At 47.5% G+C, this 18,652-nt stretch overlaps 1 protein-coding gene across 1 annotated transcript in view; it reads right to left on the reverse strand.

Moving 5' to 3' along the window:
• Positions 1–18,652, reverse strand: part of LOC119403330 (zinc finger protein jing) — a 179,313-nt gene that overhangs the window by 147,142 nt on the left and 13,519 nt on the right. The gene's annotated exons all lie outside the window — the stretch shown is intronic.

Genomic DNA, 18,652 nt, shown 5'->3' on the forward strand with positions numbered 1-18,652 from the left:
ATTAACTCGTCATTCAAGAATAAAGAACAAATCCTGAAATCTCTGCTCGTATGGTCAGATGAAGTACTTGCAAGCTTTATTGTGTAGGCAACGCATGAACGCAGCAACCGGTTAGGAAAGCAAATCCAAGACAATCCAAGAGACAATCTATAACCTCAGCAACACTGGATGTACAATAAATGGTTGTGGCAAAGCAAAGGCATAAAGGCAGGAAAGAGCTGGAACGCCTGTGTGCGTTGTTTCGACGGGAACATTAATCGCATGTGCTGGAAGCCTATTTGTAATTCTAGCGCCAGGCGTTGCTCTCTGGATGATAATAGATCAGGTATTGTTAGTGAAATGAATAACGATACATATAAAAAAGCGATTATGAAAAGATGCCATGCTCCTTGTTGGTATCCACCACCTGTCCAGTATGCACCATGGCGTATACTGGGAAAGATGGAGGTCATAGTGGAAATCATAATGGGTATGCTGGAAATGACTGTGCTTAGAGTGGGAGGTATGCTGAGAAGTGGTGGGTGGCATAATGCACAGATGATGGGTAAAGTAAAAAGGATAAAGGGTGATGTGCAGCTAGATAGTGGGTAGTGCTGGGAGACTGCGACCACCATCGCGATAATGCTGGGAAGAACCACGGAGACGATGGTTGAGGAAAATGACGGAGTACCATGCTGCACTATGTTGGGCAAGCTGTGCCCACACTAGAAAACAGTGGCAAGTATGATGAGTATAATGTGATGGATCATTCTAGTTCAAATGAATGGAATTTTGGGCGAGTTGGTAATGCATAATGGTGTACTGTGAAGTTCAGCAGGCAGCAGCGAATTCGTGTTGTGCTTTCGCAATGCACTCTATGTGAGCACCTTTTCATTATTTCTTGTTGATTCACTGGAAATAATTAAACATCTGGTTGATGAGTGGCAGCGCATGTGTTCATGCTTTCTTTCCCAATATTACATTTATTTTTAATCCCCTTTTTGTATTGATTTACAATTTGCTTTACTTTTTAATTGCTTTACAGTTTAAGCATCACCCATTTCAACTATAATTATAATCCCCCGCTCTGCGGCTACACCACTCGTCACTATCTCCCCACCCCACCCACCTTAGCTACTGCCCAGTATCCCCCCCCCCCTTGTCCACCATCCACAAATCAACCATGTCCACCACCCACTATCTACCCTCCCTATCCACCATCCCCAAACCCACCATGCTTACTGCCCACTATCTATCAACCCTGTCCAGCATCCACAAGCGAACCATACCCACTGCCCACTATCTACTCACACTGTCCAACATCCACAAAACAAGCATGCCCACTGCCCACTATCTACCTACCTTGTCCACCATCCACGAACCCACCATGACCACTGCCCACCATCTGCCAACCCACCCACCGAACCACCATTCCCACTATCTGCCCACTATCCACCAACTACATTAATCCACTATAATGCTGGATGGTGGTTTCCACTATGCCGACCACAGATAGATCGCTTCAGTCTAAAGTGAAACCAACAGCCTTACCAATTCAGGACGTACGTCAGGCTGTGGGCAATTACAGAAACAAAAGAAGATAGAACTGGAAACTAGATAGAATGCGTCGTTCTGCTCCAAAGAGAAGCACACGAAAAATCGCGTTTGTCCGTGCAACCACGCAGACGGCATTTTCAATTTGGCCGCTAACCGTGCGCCGAACTCCAATACCAGACGAAACGCAACCAGACGACATGCAGCCTATCAAAAGTAAAAACAGAAGCACTCAGAGCTCCAGGAAGTAAATGTGCAATCTTCTTTGAGAATCGGTCCTTGTCACGAAATTAAATATATACGCATGCGCTTGATGCGAGAGAAGAAAACACGACTTGAATTTAATTCCGTACCTGGTACCAGTGATAAAAATGAGAGCCATTGCGGACGTATATAAACTGTGGCGCACCGCCCGGGACGCAGTTCGACGAACCAATCCTTTTTTTTTTCTCCTTACTCCTGATTGAAGTTCATTTCACGGAGCTTCCTGAAACTTCTTTCTTTCTTTTATCCCCAACCACTTTTTTACTTCTCAGATCATGAACACTGCTGCCCTCGCACCAGGTTTTCGAACTTCCATGGCCGTCTGTTTCTGGTTTTCTCTTCAGCCATCGTCTGCACAGCGTCGCACCGCGCATCCTGTTAACATCTGTTTAGCATTCGGCGCACGCGCCTCTACAAAACGTCGCGGCGTTTCGCACCGGCTCTTACTCTCACTGTACATGTCGTTATAAAGGCGCGTACTACGGTCTTTTTTCCGCATCGCTGGTCTTCGCCGTGTCAGGCGGCATTACTTATCAAAAGTCTCATCCGGCCGAACGACCGGAGAAACGTAGTCTGCTTCGGCCGAGAACGTCTGTTTCGTGACTCATGTCTACAAGCAGACGGCAGCCACCCATACGCACGATGCCGAGCTAACCATAACAACCGTATTTGCTTTAAGGCGCAAGAGAGCACAGCCCCGACAAAGGACACGTGTCTGTGTCCTTTATTGTGGTTGTGTTCCCTTGCACTCTAAGGCAAATATGAACGTACACGAACTCGCCCAACAGAAAGTTCTCTTATATATACAGAGAACGCTCAGAGCGCCTGTTTCTGTACGGGACACCGACCGCACATATGCCGTCCGCACCAGTCAAGTTCGTCTGTACAGTGTCTCAGGACCATGCAGACGACAACGAAACTATACAGGGCATGCTACAGGGATGCAGTCCGGGCCCGCCCCACCCCCCCCCTCCCCCGAAATTTTTTTTGCTATGGCATACAGAGCACAAAATGACACTCGATCACATATGCCTGCCCGATCACTTCAGATCAAGGAGGTGCCCCTCCCCCCCTCGAAAAAAAATTTTGGCTACTCCCCGGGAAGGATGTGTCTGTTATTGTACTGGGCATCAACCGGACAAACGTTGTCAGCTACACTAGGGATTTTCTGTTTCGCGACTCAGGCCGCGAAGCAGACGACGACGTTTAAAGGGGTCCTGTCCTGAACCACTTTTCCAAGTAATCATCGAATGACCTCACTATCGGAATTTATTGCCTGACGATCGATTGCCGCAAAACTTCTCGAACCCGTCGAGAATGGGTGGTTGAATGGGTGAAGTTGCAATAATCTATCACACGCTTTAAGCGTTTTCTCTCTTGTCCCGTGCTGACGTGCTCGCTGGAAGCTGCACAGGGGGGAACGGCAAGGGGAGATTCACATCAGCGCGTCATGACCTTGAGCGCGCATGATGAATAGGTCTTTCCCATAACGATTACTAAGCGCTATAGTGTGGCTACTGTGCAATTCATCTTGAAAAGCTTTTTGCGCAAAAAAAAAAGACAGGGACACAGAGGGAGGGGACAACACCAGTCCCCTCCCTCTGTGTCCCTGTCTTTTGTTGCGCTAAAAGCTTTTCAAGATGAATTTGTACCAACTAGCTCGACTTTCGGTCTTACTGTGCAATGTTAGCAGACTATGGCGCGCGGCGGCACATCGTGGAAAGAAGCGCATCTGCTCCAAACGCCGCTCTTGATTTATGTCGGCTGTTGACCAATAGCATGCTATCTGCTGTTCGACGTCAAACAGCAGGCATCGGAAGCTCTGAAGATAGTGAGCACAGGCTTTCTGTATGAAAAGAGGGTTCCTCATAAAATGGGATCTTCGCGCTGCACTTCTAAGCTCCCCTTACCGTGCACGACTCCAAGATTTTGGTTGAGCTGTTCATAGCAGCGTCTGCTCTCCGCAGGATGAGTTTTTTTTTCACGAAGGGGGTTCACGACCCCTATAAAGCACACGTACAAGAAACTGCACAAGGAATCTATACCGAATGTATAAGCTTCTAAACACAGAGCTGGAACAAAGAAATCCAGAAATATTAAAGCGGAACAACAAATTATAACTTTGCAATAAAAATTCTTTCCAAAATGTCTACGCTCCGATGCAGACGCCTAGAGAGATGGCAGTAGTAAGCTCGTGCGAATGGAGTGACCCCTGGCGGTTTTAGCGATGACGTCCTTAGTGTTGGGCGTGAGGACCCTCACTTCCGGTAGTATAGCGCCACAGCAGGAAACGCTTCAGTTCGAACAAGTAGCGGTAAAAAAGTGGCAACAGAAAAGCAAACAGAAGGAAGGCGATGGCAGGAAGAACCGCGGCGGACTTGAAATGACAATTGATTGTCCTTTTAGCGCCGGTAGCCGGTCAGCCGTGGCGAGATGGCGACGGGCGATAGCCGTGGGCGTTTTCTAACGATCTCTCCTTTAGGCTTGATCAATGAGTCTTTCTCAGCTATAACGACAACCGTTTACGCTCCACGCGCGTACGCACCCGTGCTGCGCACATGTGGTAGTTCTCGAAACGGTGCCCGTCTGCGCACAACGAACCTCTATATCAGCTGCGCAGGAATCATCGTTTTACGTACATGGCAGGCGTCGAAACCTCAGATGTATGTTTTTTTTTTCTTTTCTTCTAGGGTGTCACGAAAGATGAAATGTCATCCGCCCATTTCAAGGCAAAATATAAGTGCCCTGCACACACCCTAGAGATTTGTAGGTTGGCTAAGTAGTCACATTTAATTTTCCCTTTCTTTAGTGCTATTGAAAGTAAACGAGAGCTAAATTCATGGACAAAATCTCGTTATGTAAAGTTGGAGATAGAAACTATAATATAAAGCTACATCCAATACAATATGCACACAACAAATATATTTTTGAAACAAAAAAGACCAGCATAATTCTTACTAAGCTTGACGTGTCAACTCGCATGATACCAGAAATCACTATTCTTACCATTACAATGATTCAGCGCAATCTTTCTCAATGTTTAACGAAGATTTAAGTCTAACCCTGATAAAAAATAGATGGTATTACTTGATATGATCTAGTAAGTCGGTAAAAGCTTTATTTAAAAACCAAGCTATTTCGCCGAACGACTTTGTGGTTAGGCGGCCACGAGCCCCAGTGCCAGGTCGGCATCGTCAGCTCTCTTGATAACCCTGCCTTGCAGGTCAGGGTCAGAGCTGTGCAGCACAGCCTCCCATTGCATGCTCAGTATGATTTACCTCCTGATTTTTATGGCCTATGGCTGAGCACGACCACATAATATAAAATAAATCTGCTCTTTACTTCCATTGCTCGCATGTATTTGAACATTGGTCTGGGTAGTTGTACTGATAGGCTACGGGGTCGGGCTACATATATGTCTGGAATCGCCTCCCAGCTACTTCTTAGAACTTCTTAGGTGATGTGTGTGGTGGCAGGTACACTGCCCGGGCGAACCTGTAGTGTTAGTTACATATAGCCAGATAGCTGACCATATATGCGATCCCTCTCTGACCCCGGCACGACCCACCCGGGTGCTCGGTTGGCGAATCCTCGAGCTGCAGAGTGGACGACATCGTTGCCGGGTAGGGAGAACCCCAACAAGTTACGACAAGATTGCCCTCAGCGAACCGGCTTCGGTTCGATTCACGAAGAAGGTGGTGACACACAAGCTCCTGGCTAAACTAAACATCGGTTTATGACGTCATGAAACACCCGCTTCTGACGTCATGACACACCGTATCGCCCCTTTCTGTGACGACAGCATGCTGCCACAGGCGAGCTCAGTCAGAAGAGATGCACACACCAACTCCTTCTGCCGTTAATTTTTATGCTATTTTATTTGAATTAGATACAGCCGTCACGCCAGCCTTTCTCGGAACGTCATCTCGGGAAGACTTGGTATTTGTCATGACGTCACTACACTGCCGGAGACGTCAGGTGCGACATTCCGAAAGAATGCAGTATACGGAGTACAAGTACTGTAGATGGGTTCTTCAACGTTCGCATTTGCTCAGGGAGTCCTTAAAATGGGGTAAATGAACGCCAGTGTTTGTGCAATGTACTTCGAAAATGTTTCCACGAGTGCTTACGGCTTTCTACGAAGGCATTCATTCATACGCCCCGGTTTTGAAACGTCACCGAGTTCAATGGTCGGCGGCCATCGCGTCGCAGTGTAGACAAAGACGACAGCGTTCAGAACTGTTGAAAGGGAGTAATGACACGAATTTTCACAGCTGAGATTACTCCGCCATACAAACCTCCTGTACACAGAGATGGCTCTGAGCAAGTGTGAAGCTCATTGAATGCTGATATCTCATTTTGACATCGAAATCAATTTTCGCATGGTGCATCTGGTGATATCGACAATATGGCGTGACGTCAGGCTGCACTGTCAGTTCTGGTGACTTCACGCACCAGTACGCCTAGTGGTGTTGCGTGAGGTACCAAAACGTACAAAATGGCCGCTTGCGCGTCGCCGCGGAAGCATCACGATATCTTGCACGAGCGCCTGGCGGTAAGCTCATACCGCGTCGTGACGTCAGTGTACTATCGCGCTCAGTATGAGCTACACCACGCGAGCGCGTGGCCGAGCGCTCTGCAAGGTTGTACAGTGGCGCGTATCATGGTATATTTTCGAGTTATTGCGAGAGAGTTTGGCTGTTCCGGCGTGCGCGCATCGCCTCCACTTGCTTTCACCCTCGCCCTCGTTTTGGCCTGCGGTGATATCAGCTGCGAAAATTATAACTTCGAGGGTGAAAGCAAGCAAGTGGGGGCGATGCGCGCTCGCAGGAACAGCCAAACTCTCTCCCAATAACTCGAAAATATACCATGATACGCGCCACTGTACAACCTTGCAGAGCGCTCGGCCACGCGCTCGCGTGGTGTAGCTCATACTGAGCGCGATAGTACATTAGGAACCAAAAGTAGCTTTTAAAAGCATGCTGTAATTAATTTTTCAGGGCGCGCTCACGCTTACTAGTACATTTTTCTAGGCTCTTGAGGGCTTGGCGTTTTAATTGGCGCCAAAAAACAGCTGGAGATTTTGGTATCAGTGCTCCTTTAGCAAACACTTAGAGCACAGAACTTTTTCACACTGTTTGTGGAGACGGCCAACATAGCGACCTGCATTAAATCCAGTAGAACTATTGGTTAAGAGTTGTCACGCTCCTCGTTCTATAGTACACGCAAATTAGACTTTAATAGAGACTTTTATAGACGGGGCTTCAATGCAGCTTACGTACGCAAGCCCTTGCGTTCCTTGATATCCCCCAAGCTTGCGGCTGTGGGTATAAACAGGAACGCAAGAGCATGCGTACGAAACCGGCTTGCGGCCCGCGGCACTGACACTCTCTATTAGAGAGTGTTAATGCCCGGGCCTCAAAGCGGCTTGCGGCATTAAGACTTAGCACTAAAACTCTCTACAGGAGAGTTTTAGTGCCGGGGACCCCGAGGGCCTTGCGTACGCAAGTTCTTGCATTCCTTTGAGCTCTTTCTGGATGCGGCTGGCGAACGATAAAAGAGTCGAGACGGACAAAAGAACTCTGGGACCCCGAGGTTCTTGCGTACGCAAGCTCTCACGTTCCTTTCTACTTGTAGCCGCATCCAAGCAGAATACAAAGGAACTCAATGGCTTACTTACGTAAGTCGCACTGGGGCCGCGGCCCAAAAAGCTCTCTATTATCGCATATAAAAATCGAGTGAATGAAAGTAAAGCCGATCGTTCGTTCCACACACTCGAAACGCCATAAGGGAATGCCAATGAAGGTCTCGCGCAGCACGCAACGCACAGACGTCAGCGTCACCATCGTGACGATCGTGCACGGCAAACTCGGGTTCCACTTGGCGTCGCAAGGCGTGCTCGGCTTCGCGCCGGCGCAAACGTAACGCAATCTTACCGCGTCAGCTGCCTCTGCAGGGGCGTCGTCTATACGCACCGTAATGGTTTCTGGCCGCCTTTTCCTCGAGGTGTCCCGCTTAACGCGCGCGTTAACCTTGGGCGACAGCGTTGGCTTAAGATGGCGGCAGTGACGACATGCCATCGCGCCGAGCAACAGCGATCGACGAAGCGAGGAAAGCGGTGTGCAACAGAGGCTAAGTCGAAAGAATGAAGGCAACCAAGGTAAATCGGTGGTGATTCGTCAAGTTTGTAACAAAAAAAAAAAATTGGAACCCTTCCGCTAGCGGCAAAATGGGGGCAAACGAAGCTCAGCGTGAGCGTGCTTGACGTCCCACTTTCTTTTTCTTTCTTTCTTTCTTTCTTTCTTTCTTCCTTTCTTTCTTTCTTTCTTTTCTTTTCTTTTCTTTATATAGAACTGCGCAATGCTCCCTCGTGTTTCCTTCCACCATCCCGGGAATTGGACCTTCATCGACGTGCTTAGCGCGAAAGAAGTGTACATGAGTTGTGCACAAATGACAAAATTTTCCTAAAGTAATTACGAAGTGACGTCATTACTTTTGAAAAATAATGGTACTGTAATGTCATTGCTTTGGGCAAGCTGTAATGTGTAACGTAAATACACTGTTTAAAAAATCCGGGAAAGTAATTAATAATGCAATTTAACTATTTTTTTAGGAGTATTCTCTTGCCATCTCTGGTCCGGATTCACAACAATGTGCACGTCCTGCCCCGTTTACACACGTCGCTTTCGTCTACGTTTCGAAGCGACGTCGAAGCATTGTACAAGCTCGCGAGGGGTTTGGGGGGGGGGGGGGGATGGTAAGAGGGCTCTACATTTCTCTTTGCGTTCTGCTAAAAAAATAAATGTAAAAAAAAGAAAGGGCGGTGGGAGTACCTGACACCTCCTGGAGGTTGAAGTGAGGGACTAGTGGATTAATCTACAACGGCGAAACTGAACGACGTATTACCCACTACGGTGGTCTAGTGGTTATGGTACTCGACTACTGACCTGCCTAAAACTGGATATTTCAGAATCGGCGTCCAGATTTTAGTCATCTACGGAGATCGGTGTCGATATGTTGTCGAAATCCAGGCGCGAAATCCCCTTCAGAAATGACCCACATGAGAGATGTGGGAAATGTCTTCTTTCACATGGCAACGTTAGGTATCTTGCAAAAACTACCCCCCCCCCCTTCCCTCGACAGCTCTTGCCAGCTAAGGTGAGCTTGAGACACCCCAACTAGCCCAACAGTCAGTCCCGAAGGGATGGAGGTGTATGAACCCCAGTCCGGGGTGGGAGGGAGGGGGGGGGGGCAGTCGTTGCAGCCCTCCCTTACACCACCCTAGCCGCTTCAGGAAACGCGAAGCCGCCAGGCCCCTCTCGCAGAGCAGCAGGCAGCCGCGCTCGTGAAACACGACGCACCGACGGCGGCGAGCAAGCGGGGGACCGGCAGCGACCGTGCACGCATATTACGCAACGCAGCTTGGCGGGCAACGGCGGCGGCGGCATAAACGAGATTTTTTTTTCACTCTCCCCCCTCTCTCTCTTTCTCTCTCATCGAAGGGCGCTATTCGCAGAGGAGGAGGAGAGGGCGGGTGTCGACCGCTATCGCAGGGAAGAGACGCAGTGCCGCCAGCGCGCGCAGCGAGACTACGACGCGCTGTTAAGTAGTTCGGTGCAGCGTCCCCGAGCCGTTCCGTTCCGTTCCGTAAAGGCCAACAACGCGTTCCGACGCACCGTTACTAAGGCGAAAGCCTTAGATGACTCATGAAACGCGAAAATTGACCGTCGGCGTCGGCGTCGACCGTCGTCCCGCGGCGTCGGCGTCAACACGAGTGATGCAAAAGAATCATCACGTGATGACATCACCGCATGACGTCATCATGACGTCGCAGATCGCCAATATATGCGACGACACAATGGTGTCACAAGACATGGTCGCTTGGTCAAAGGTGAGCCCATCACGGAGGCTGTCCAAAACGAGGTGAACTGCAGAAAGCTTGCTAATGCCATCCGATCTTGGAGGCAGTGCAAAACCACGTTAGGTGCAGAAAACTTTCGGAGGGGGCCGGAGAAGAAAAATAAGAAGATGGATTTAGCCTTCGATACGTCTTAGATGAATGCATAAGGACCCTGCGGGTTCACGGAACAGCGTTCCCGAGCCGTTCCGTAAACAGCCGGCTTTGGCGTAAGCTCCAAACCGGCCCCGATATTTTTTTTTTTTCAATTTCGCATGTGTGTGTAATTTACACCCATATCATGTGTACGTGCGTGTGTATTTTCCAACATACAGTGCCGCACACAATTAATGGAGGGGAAGGGCCACAGCCTTGCCGCTTCCTTCCCCTCCACGAATATTTAGGACGCTATGTGTGCAACCTTGGCTCGGCGTTCGCCCTAACCAGCATTGTTGCCCGACTGTCGTAAGCGAAACAATGCATGACTGCTTCTCCCTGCAGAATATGCAGAATAGCGAGTGGGCGAATATACGCTGGCTGATCATTCTACTTTAAATAAAGAGCTTTCTCCGTCTTTGTTAACGGAAGGTATGATGGCGCCAACGGGACGAACACAAGAAGTGACACAGACGAACGCCTTCGTCCCTGTCACTTCTTGTGTTCGTCTCGTTGGTGCCTTATTCCTTCCGTTAACATGCAACAACTAGCCCAAGAAAAAGTTCTGCTTTCTCTCTCGGGCACTGCTGCTTTCCCCGTGCCATTCAGCAGTGTAATTCTTTAGGATATTCCGGATGCCAGAACAAAATCTCTAACTGCATTTTTAGAAACAATAAAAGGCATTGCATACCCTGATGCCGGGCACTACCACTGTGATACAATATGTAGAGTATATGCTTTATAATTAGATTATTATAGTTTGTTTTTTTTTTCAGAAGTGATGGTTTTTATTCAACGCACGTTTCTGTTGATAAGCTTTAAATCCACCCCTGTAATAACCCGTGAAAGGGTAACAGTATAAATAGATGAAATGCACTATCGGAAGTGGCAGTTTCTATTACTGCTTCTGATAAGAACTTCCTGTACTTTTACGCCAAACACTACCGGGCGTCGACGCAGCATTCCGAGACAAAAACAATTACCCTATTCCGGTGAACTACAGAAGAATCAACTTCGCAAGTAACAACAATAAAACATTATATGTCACTCCGAGTGGTTTCTTGGATTCCAACTACGCCACGTCATCATGACCAAGTCATAATAGTAATGATACTAATTGTGGGGGTTTTACGCCCCAAAACCACGATATGATTATGAGGGACGCCGTAGTGGAGGGCTCCGGAAATTTCGACCATCTGGAGTTCCTTAACGCGCACCTATAAGTACACGGGCATCTAGCATTTTCGCCTCCATCGAAATGCGGCCACCACGGCCGGGATTCAATCCCGCGACCTTCGGGTCAGCACTCGAGCATCATAAGCCATTAGAACACCGTCCGCGGGTGTCACGACCAAGACATCCGGACAATGAAGCTATATAATAAGTGACTCCGACTGGCCTTTGAGATTCCAGCAATGCCACGTCGTCATGACCGAGTCATCCGGAAATGACCACTCGCGAACCACACGAGCCCGGTCATCGTGTTAGCAAGGAAAATCCGCCCCATAGGTGGCGCCGCGCGAACAACGCATCCCGCCACGCTCGAGGTGTGACGCATGCGCATTATGTCCGCAGCCTTTGCCGTCCTCTGTTCTAAACGTGCAATTACCCGTGACGAGCGATTTCTCGTATCCTGGTCGGTCGCTCTGCGTGTAGTATATATACCCGCCACAGAGGTCTATAGTGGTTATGGTGCTCGACTGCTGACCCGTCTGCGAGCCTGAACATGACATGCCCGAACGCTTGAACATGACATGAACGTCTGCGTACCTGTGAATTCACCCTTTCGAACTATTCTAGAGTGCCTACTACAGGTACAGCTGCGAAGCGCCCATTACGCCATAATTCTTGCTTTTGCGAATCATCAAGGCATACCACTACGCGTCCGTGAAGCGCCACGCGCGCCTGCGCAGCTGCACATGTCGCTGGCGCTGTAGCTGATGATGTCGATATTAATTATGCCTGAGTGCTTTGTAATGGCTGGGCCTTTAAACCAACCACTGATTGCTCGATTGACACGTTTTGACGCCTGATGTGAGTCTACGCTTCTGCCACGCAATATTACGCGTGTTAATGACACTCCTTGCACTAGACAACATTCATATAGTGCTTTTTTTCCAAAGTAATTTCGGGCACGGACTTGCCTCTGTGGTTGAACACCTGTCCGACACACACAAGTCCTGGACTCGGTTCCAACTCTAACCGAAGATACTTAAATTGCTTCTTTAATTTGTATCTATCACGAATTTTCGCCCACGGACAACGAACATTTTTCGCTCACAGCCAACGACGCCGACGCCGGAATTTCTGCGAAACAAGCTCTTTAACGCTATCGCGTCAGCAAGTACGACCATCCGAAGCCGGCCGTATACAACGTGACAAGTGGCAGCACTTACTGTACGTCGCAACTACGCCGGTACTCTGAAACTCGAAAGTAGCCATTACAGAGAACCCTTATCCGCTGGGAAATCGGCCAGGCGGACCTTGGTTGCTCGACCCCGCCATTTCCCCAGTATTTGCTGATCAACGAACCGCCATTGTCTTCGCGAAGCACTACGTATTGTGCACCGCGCTCCCTATATGTGCGCAAGGTAAACGGATATTTGCCGCGTCACCGATAACGTAACGCGTGGAGCGCGTCGCTTCTAGGAAGTGTACTGCAGCTAGACCATTGCTTCATTAGCAGGAAAGGATCGCAGACGTGAAGCAGTATAGACTATGTTACGTAAGGCATATGGGCGCCGCCATCATGGGCTGTTAATGTTTTCTTAGTTTTGTATATCTGACGCGAACTGATAAAGTCAGGAAACGCCGAATGCGCCAACCCAACAGTTTTCACGCGTATACACCCACCCTAACACTGTTCGCTTAGTTGTTCAAGATAAAACACGGCAAGGTTAACGGCCCAGTATGGCGGCACCGAAACCCGTCCGTAAAATAGTCTAGAGTAGCCGAGAAAAAAAAAAAATAGTTTTCAGAACAAACGTCACTACTCAAGCAAAATGATATATACAAAAGAGAAAGAGGAAGAGGATGCCAAATAAGGGTATGGTTTCGCCACCCTGCGATGGGGCAGGAAAATAAACGTTCGAAAGACGACAAAGGCAAACTGACGAAAAGGCAGAAGAAATTCAAAAGGGGCGCATTGAAGTCGTTTTCCAATCTACTGTATTCGGCATGAGCCACCCTGCCTCAGAAGACGAAGAAATTATAGCCGTTCAAAACGTTTCATTATTTGCTAGTGATCATACATACATACATACATACATACATACATACATACATACATACATACATACATACATACATACATACATACATACATACATACATACATACATACATACATACAGATAGATAGATAGATAGATAGATAGATAGATAGATAGATAGATAGATAGATAGATAGATAGATAGATAGATAGATAGATAGATAGATAGATAGATAGATAGATAGATAGATAGATAGATAGATAGATCGTGGCCGAGAGTTTGCGATTGCGCTTCGAGAACGCAAGAACGAGCAAGCCCAGGGCTTCGAAAGTCTCGAACTTGAACGCGGAAGCCTCCCGCCATTGCGAAACAACAGAACGAGTGTGTGCCTACAACTGCAAACAAAGAGAGCCGCGATAACAACGATAAGCGGACGATAAGGTACGCCCTTCTATAGAGAGCGACGTACTTTCACCCCTGCTAGAGCGAGCACGTCGACGAGATAAGCGAGTCATCGCTCACGCATTCCAGCTGACACGTTCTTCCGCGAGAGGGCGGAACGTTGTCCAGCAAATACCTTTTTTTTTTTATATCTGTACTATCTAAATGGAGTTAGCCCCCTTCGGAAAGTATTTTGACATAAAAATAATCGTCATTGGTCCGGTTGCGTTTCCTTTATTGAAAACTCGATCGGCGATCGGGAGATTCTTTTCAGAAATGTCCTGTCGCGCTATTGGCGCGCAGGCGCCGTTCGTGACTAGGAAGCATTAGACACACAGCGACATTGCGACAAAAGTCGGCCACAATATAATACCTCGGCTGTACCTCGACTAAACCAGTACCTGGACTGTACCTCGACTTTTGTCGAGGTACAGTCGGCCGCAAAATAATACGAGACACGCCAGCGCTTGCCGAAATCGCCGTCAGCGCCGTCTAGTCTGCTGTCGAGAGCATTGCTCCGGGCTCGCATTCGCCATAGCAATGCTCTCGACAGCAGACGGTTCGCCACTAGGTGGCACAGACGGCAATTTCGACACGCGCTCGCGTGGTCCGTGTGCTTTTGCGGCCGACTACGTAGATGAACATTAGTGTTTTAAGACATAAAGACGCCCCAGATACAGCCTTTTATGGAGCACAAAAAACAGTCAATTTCTAGGGGGATCCTGTAATCACACAGAATGATAAAGTAGCCTAAACCTAAACACACGGACGTTGTGGCGTTTCCGCTCCATCGAACTAGGGCCGCTATGGGTTCGGGAACCAAACCCACGTCCTCGACAAGCATAGCAGTGCTTCACCTCAGTCACTAAAGCTACCACAACCGGTGTTACAAGAGCTGGCACGAGAGCAGTGAAATCACGCCTTGAGCAGTGCGGAAAACTAATTGAGGGAAGACGCACATATGCAAAAAAAGCAAATAAATTAGAAATATGCAAGCAATGCCAACGCTCCATTCGCCAAGGTCAGCGAAGACAAGATACTGACGCCTAGTGGCACGCGAAAGCACCACAGAAGAAAGGAAAAGGCGAGGCCGATTCAGATGAGTGATAAGCTGACGAAACAATGAACGACCTTTAAAAAAGAACTACGCTCCGAACTACAAGGAGTGGTTGGCGCGTAGCCCACAACGTGACAAACGGTCAGTCAGTACACGACACGCAAAGGGGAAAAAAAAAATGTCGATGATCGGTCAGCGAAGAGTATCCGATAAGGTGTGCAAGAACGAAAGTGTAGCCAAAGGTAAAATAACAAAGAAGAAACGAAAACAAGAACAAGAAAAGAACGGATGAACGACGCGACCACAAAGCCGTCCTTGAGCGGTCATACACCATACGTCATTTCAACAGAAAGGACTGAAGGGATCCGTTGCCAATAGCAGGCTTCGCAAGAGCTCGAAGTACACGAAATGCCCGTAAGGCATGGCGTAATATAGGTGGGGGCCACGCGGTTTCCGCGAAGCACTTCACTACATGTGCGATAGGTTTAACCCTTAGGTACGGAGGATTCGCACGTTGATTCTCTTCACACCATGGTGACACTGCACCAGCGTCATTCGGAGAAAGACTCGCAACAGGCCTTATAAAAAATAGCCATTGAAACTATGCTGCGCTTCTACTGAACTGATTGCATCAGTAGACTTTCCACTGAAACCTCATACTTGAACTCTTAGGTGCATGCGCAGCTCTTATGATCACGCTTAAAGGGACACTAAAGAGAAACAATGAATTGGTTTAGATTGATAAAGTGTGCTCGGATAACTCTTGTGCAGTTTATTTCACCACCATAGGTTCATTATTAGAGGAGAAAACCAAGTTCAAAGTTTCATTTTTAAATTTCGCGCCGAACTTTGTAATTCGTGACGTAAAAAATTTCAAAGAGCATTTAACGTGTTTCGGCGCCACTGGCTCGACGAAATTTCCACAAACTCGTTATGTCGCATTGTCCTCTGGTCCCCTCAGAGGACAATGTACTTCGATTTAACCGATCAGGAACTACGTAGGCCCAAGCAGGCGCCGTCAAAAATATGTGACGTCACGGCAAATGGTGCGGGAATTCCAAGGTGGCGTCGCCACCTGTATTTTCTTTTTGCGCGTTTTCTCGCTTATTAGGCGTCTTCGCGCAGAAAGCGTGGTGTTTTTGGTATCGTGGAAGACTACTTTACTAATGCGAGAAAAATCGTTTTGCTCTTTAGTGTCCCTTTAACTCTTGCGGTCACGTGCGCTATTAAGATCACGCTTTACTTTGCGATCATGCGTAACGCTTACTATCACGCATAATTCTTCCGACCATGCGAAACTCTTACGATCACGCATAATTCGTTCGATCACGATTAACGCTTGCTATCACGATCAAAAATTTTAGAACTCAAATTACAGAAACCCCTATTCAGAAAACATTCTTTAAATAATTATAGAGATGCCCTTCAACAATATCCCCCTTTTTTTTTCTTTCGCACGTTCTTCCCAGTCTCTTTCTTTACTTCTTTCGAAAATTTGGAAGGCTGAATACTGTAGTGAATACGCATGAACAGTGCGTCGCCACTTAAACGTTATGCGTCAGTGCAAAATGTATCGTGTTTGTAAATTGACGCAAACAATTTCCGAGAATGTTGGGAACGGTTCCAATACAACAGATATCGAACAATGGTAGCCACGGCCAGCTTTAGAACCGTGACGTCAGCGAGCACCTTTCGTTATAGTCAAATCACTCTGATAGCATTTTATTATCTTTTTGCGTTTGTTATTACTAAATGGATGACGAACATAACAAAATATTCTGCAGCATGTGACACTCCCCGTAACCCTTAAAGGGGTGCCGACACGAATATTTTCAGTTGTTTTTTTGCGTCAAATGAAAGGTCAAGACCTCAAGAGCCTAGAAAAGGAAGTGCTAAGCGCGAGTGCAGCCAGAAAAAGTAATTACAGTACGTTTTTAAAAGCTAGTTTCGGTTCCTACTGTACCCTGACGTCACTACACGGTATGAGCTTCTCGTCACGTGCTGGCACAATATATAGTGACGTTTCCACGGCCGCTCCTCATCGTGGCTCCGTTGATGACGCACAAGCGGCCATTTTGGAAGTTTTGATGATGAACAAGCGGCCATCTTGGGAAGTTTTGGTACCTAACGTCATCACAACTAGCCAGACTGCGGCGTGAAGTCACCAGAACTTGTACTGTAGCCTGACGTCACGCTAGTGTCGATGTCAGTAGGTGCGCCATGGAAAAATTGACTTTAATATCAAATTAAAATATCTTATCAGCATTTGCCGAGCTTCACATTTGCTCACAAGCCGACTCTTCATACAGGAGATTTTTATGGCAAACTCGCCTTCGAAAAAAATGGTGTCAGTACCCCTTTAAAAGTGAAAAGGCTGCTGCATGCGTAGTAAAAAAAAAAAAACATAGCAATTGTTGTGGTTTCGCGTCCGAAACCACGAGGGACGCGGCAGTGGAGGGCTCCGGAAATTTGGACCACCTGGGGTTGTTTAACGTGCACCTATATCTAAGTACACGGGCCTCTATACTAGCATTTCGCCTCCATCGAAATGCGACCGCCGCGGCCGGAGTCGAACCCGCGACTTCGTAAAATAACGAGGCTTCCTGTAAACGTTTCTTGTCCACGAAGACCAATGCTTTACGCTTTACGTGACAACAGAATTTTGACTTTATGACTGGACTGCCTAAGTCAAACGAATGAGTGTGGGGCGTATTTCAGTGCAGCTGTTTACCACACTCATCGGCTCAGCAATGCTGTTCTCCCTGCTTACTTATTATTGCTATTATTAGTATTTACGGGTAATCATTTATTGTTATATGCCGTTATTATTATTATATTCTCATTTTATTAATAGATTAGTATTATCACTATTACTATTATTATTATTAGTAGTAGTAGTACTTGTAGTGTAAACAACCTACATGTTATTTTTTCCCTGTTGGTTATTATACGTAACAAACTTTTCAACGTACACTGCTGCGTGTCATGTCTTGTTTGCCGATTGCCGGGCCTAGTCCTGCAAGCCACCTTTTGGCTTTGGCAGGCGTTTTAGCTATGATGCACCATTCAAGATGACAATAAAGATTTTTAATGTTATTATTGTCATTATTACTATTTGGTAGCAATGAATGTACAGCGTGGTAAAAGTAGCTTTTAAAATCGGGGGCCGGGATTCGAACCCGCGCCATCGTGCTTAGCAAGAGTAACACCTTGTAGCCTACGAAGTGAGCACGGCCGGTAGAATATAATCTCGCACACAAAGGGAAAGCGCATATGCAGTGAGCGCAGTAGTCAAAATTAGCCCACTTTTTCATTCGATGACTCACGCCGCGTGGTACCCGCTGACTGGGCTTCGCAAAAAAGTAATAAAAATAAGGAAAAGAAAACGCGTTTGACTGAGCTTACAAAAAATTACAAGAAAACGCATTTGACTGAGCTTGCAAAAAAAGAAAAAGAAAGAAAACGGGTTTTAAAAGATAGTCAAGCAACGCGGAAACGGGAAACCGACGGCTGCTTCCACGAGGAAAAAAAAAAACGTGAGGACAAAGAAAAAGAAAAAGGGGGAAAAAAATAAAGAGAAAGAAAATGTGGAACAATGCAACGGAGAAGCGTGCGAGCCAGCGAGAGAGGCGGCTTGCACAACGCGACCCTAAAAACCGCTGCTCCGCTTTCAGCCGGTCGAGCAACGCTGGTGACGAGATGGGAAAGCGTCCCCAGGTATGAAAAATAACAAAGAAAGAAAAATGCAATAAGAAGGCAAAGAAGCGTGGTCAAAACGGCGGTGCGAAAATAACCGCTAGAACAGTCCCGGGTGGAATAACACAGGCAACTGTGCCGAATCGGGAAGAGGGACTAAAAAAAAATAATGGGTCGCATTTGTTGTGTATGTGTAATATGTAAAGCCGAATTTCATTGCGAGAACAGGGGATCCGGGGCGTCGGCAGAGTGGTGCAAAGACGCACCTACCATCCCCCCTGCCCTCCCCGAAGCAGGTCAGGTGACCTGTCCTCGAACTGTCCATTTCGGCCGCCGTTGATTGGCCGGAGCCTGACGAGCAGCGCGCCTCCTGTTACCAGTTCTTCTTTCGCGAC

The sequence above is a fragment of the Rhipicephalus sanguineus genome, chromosome 8 (genome assembly GCF_013339695.2).
Source record: "Rhipicephalus sanguineus isolate Rsan-2018 chromosome 8, BIME_Rsan_1.4, whole genome shotgun sequence".
NCBI classification, from domain to species: Eukaryota; Metazoa; Arthropoda; class Arachnida; order Ixodida; family Ixodidae; genus Rhipicephalus; species Rhipicephalus sanguineus.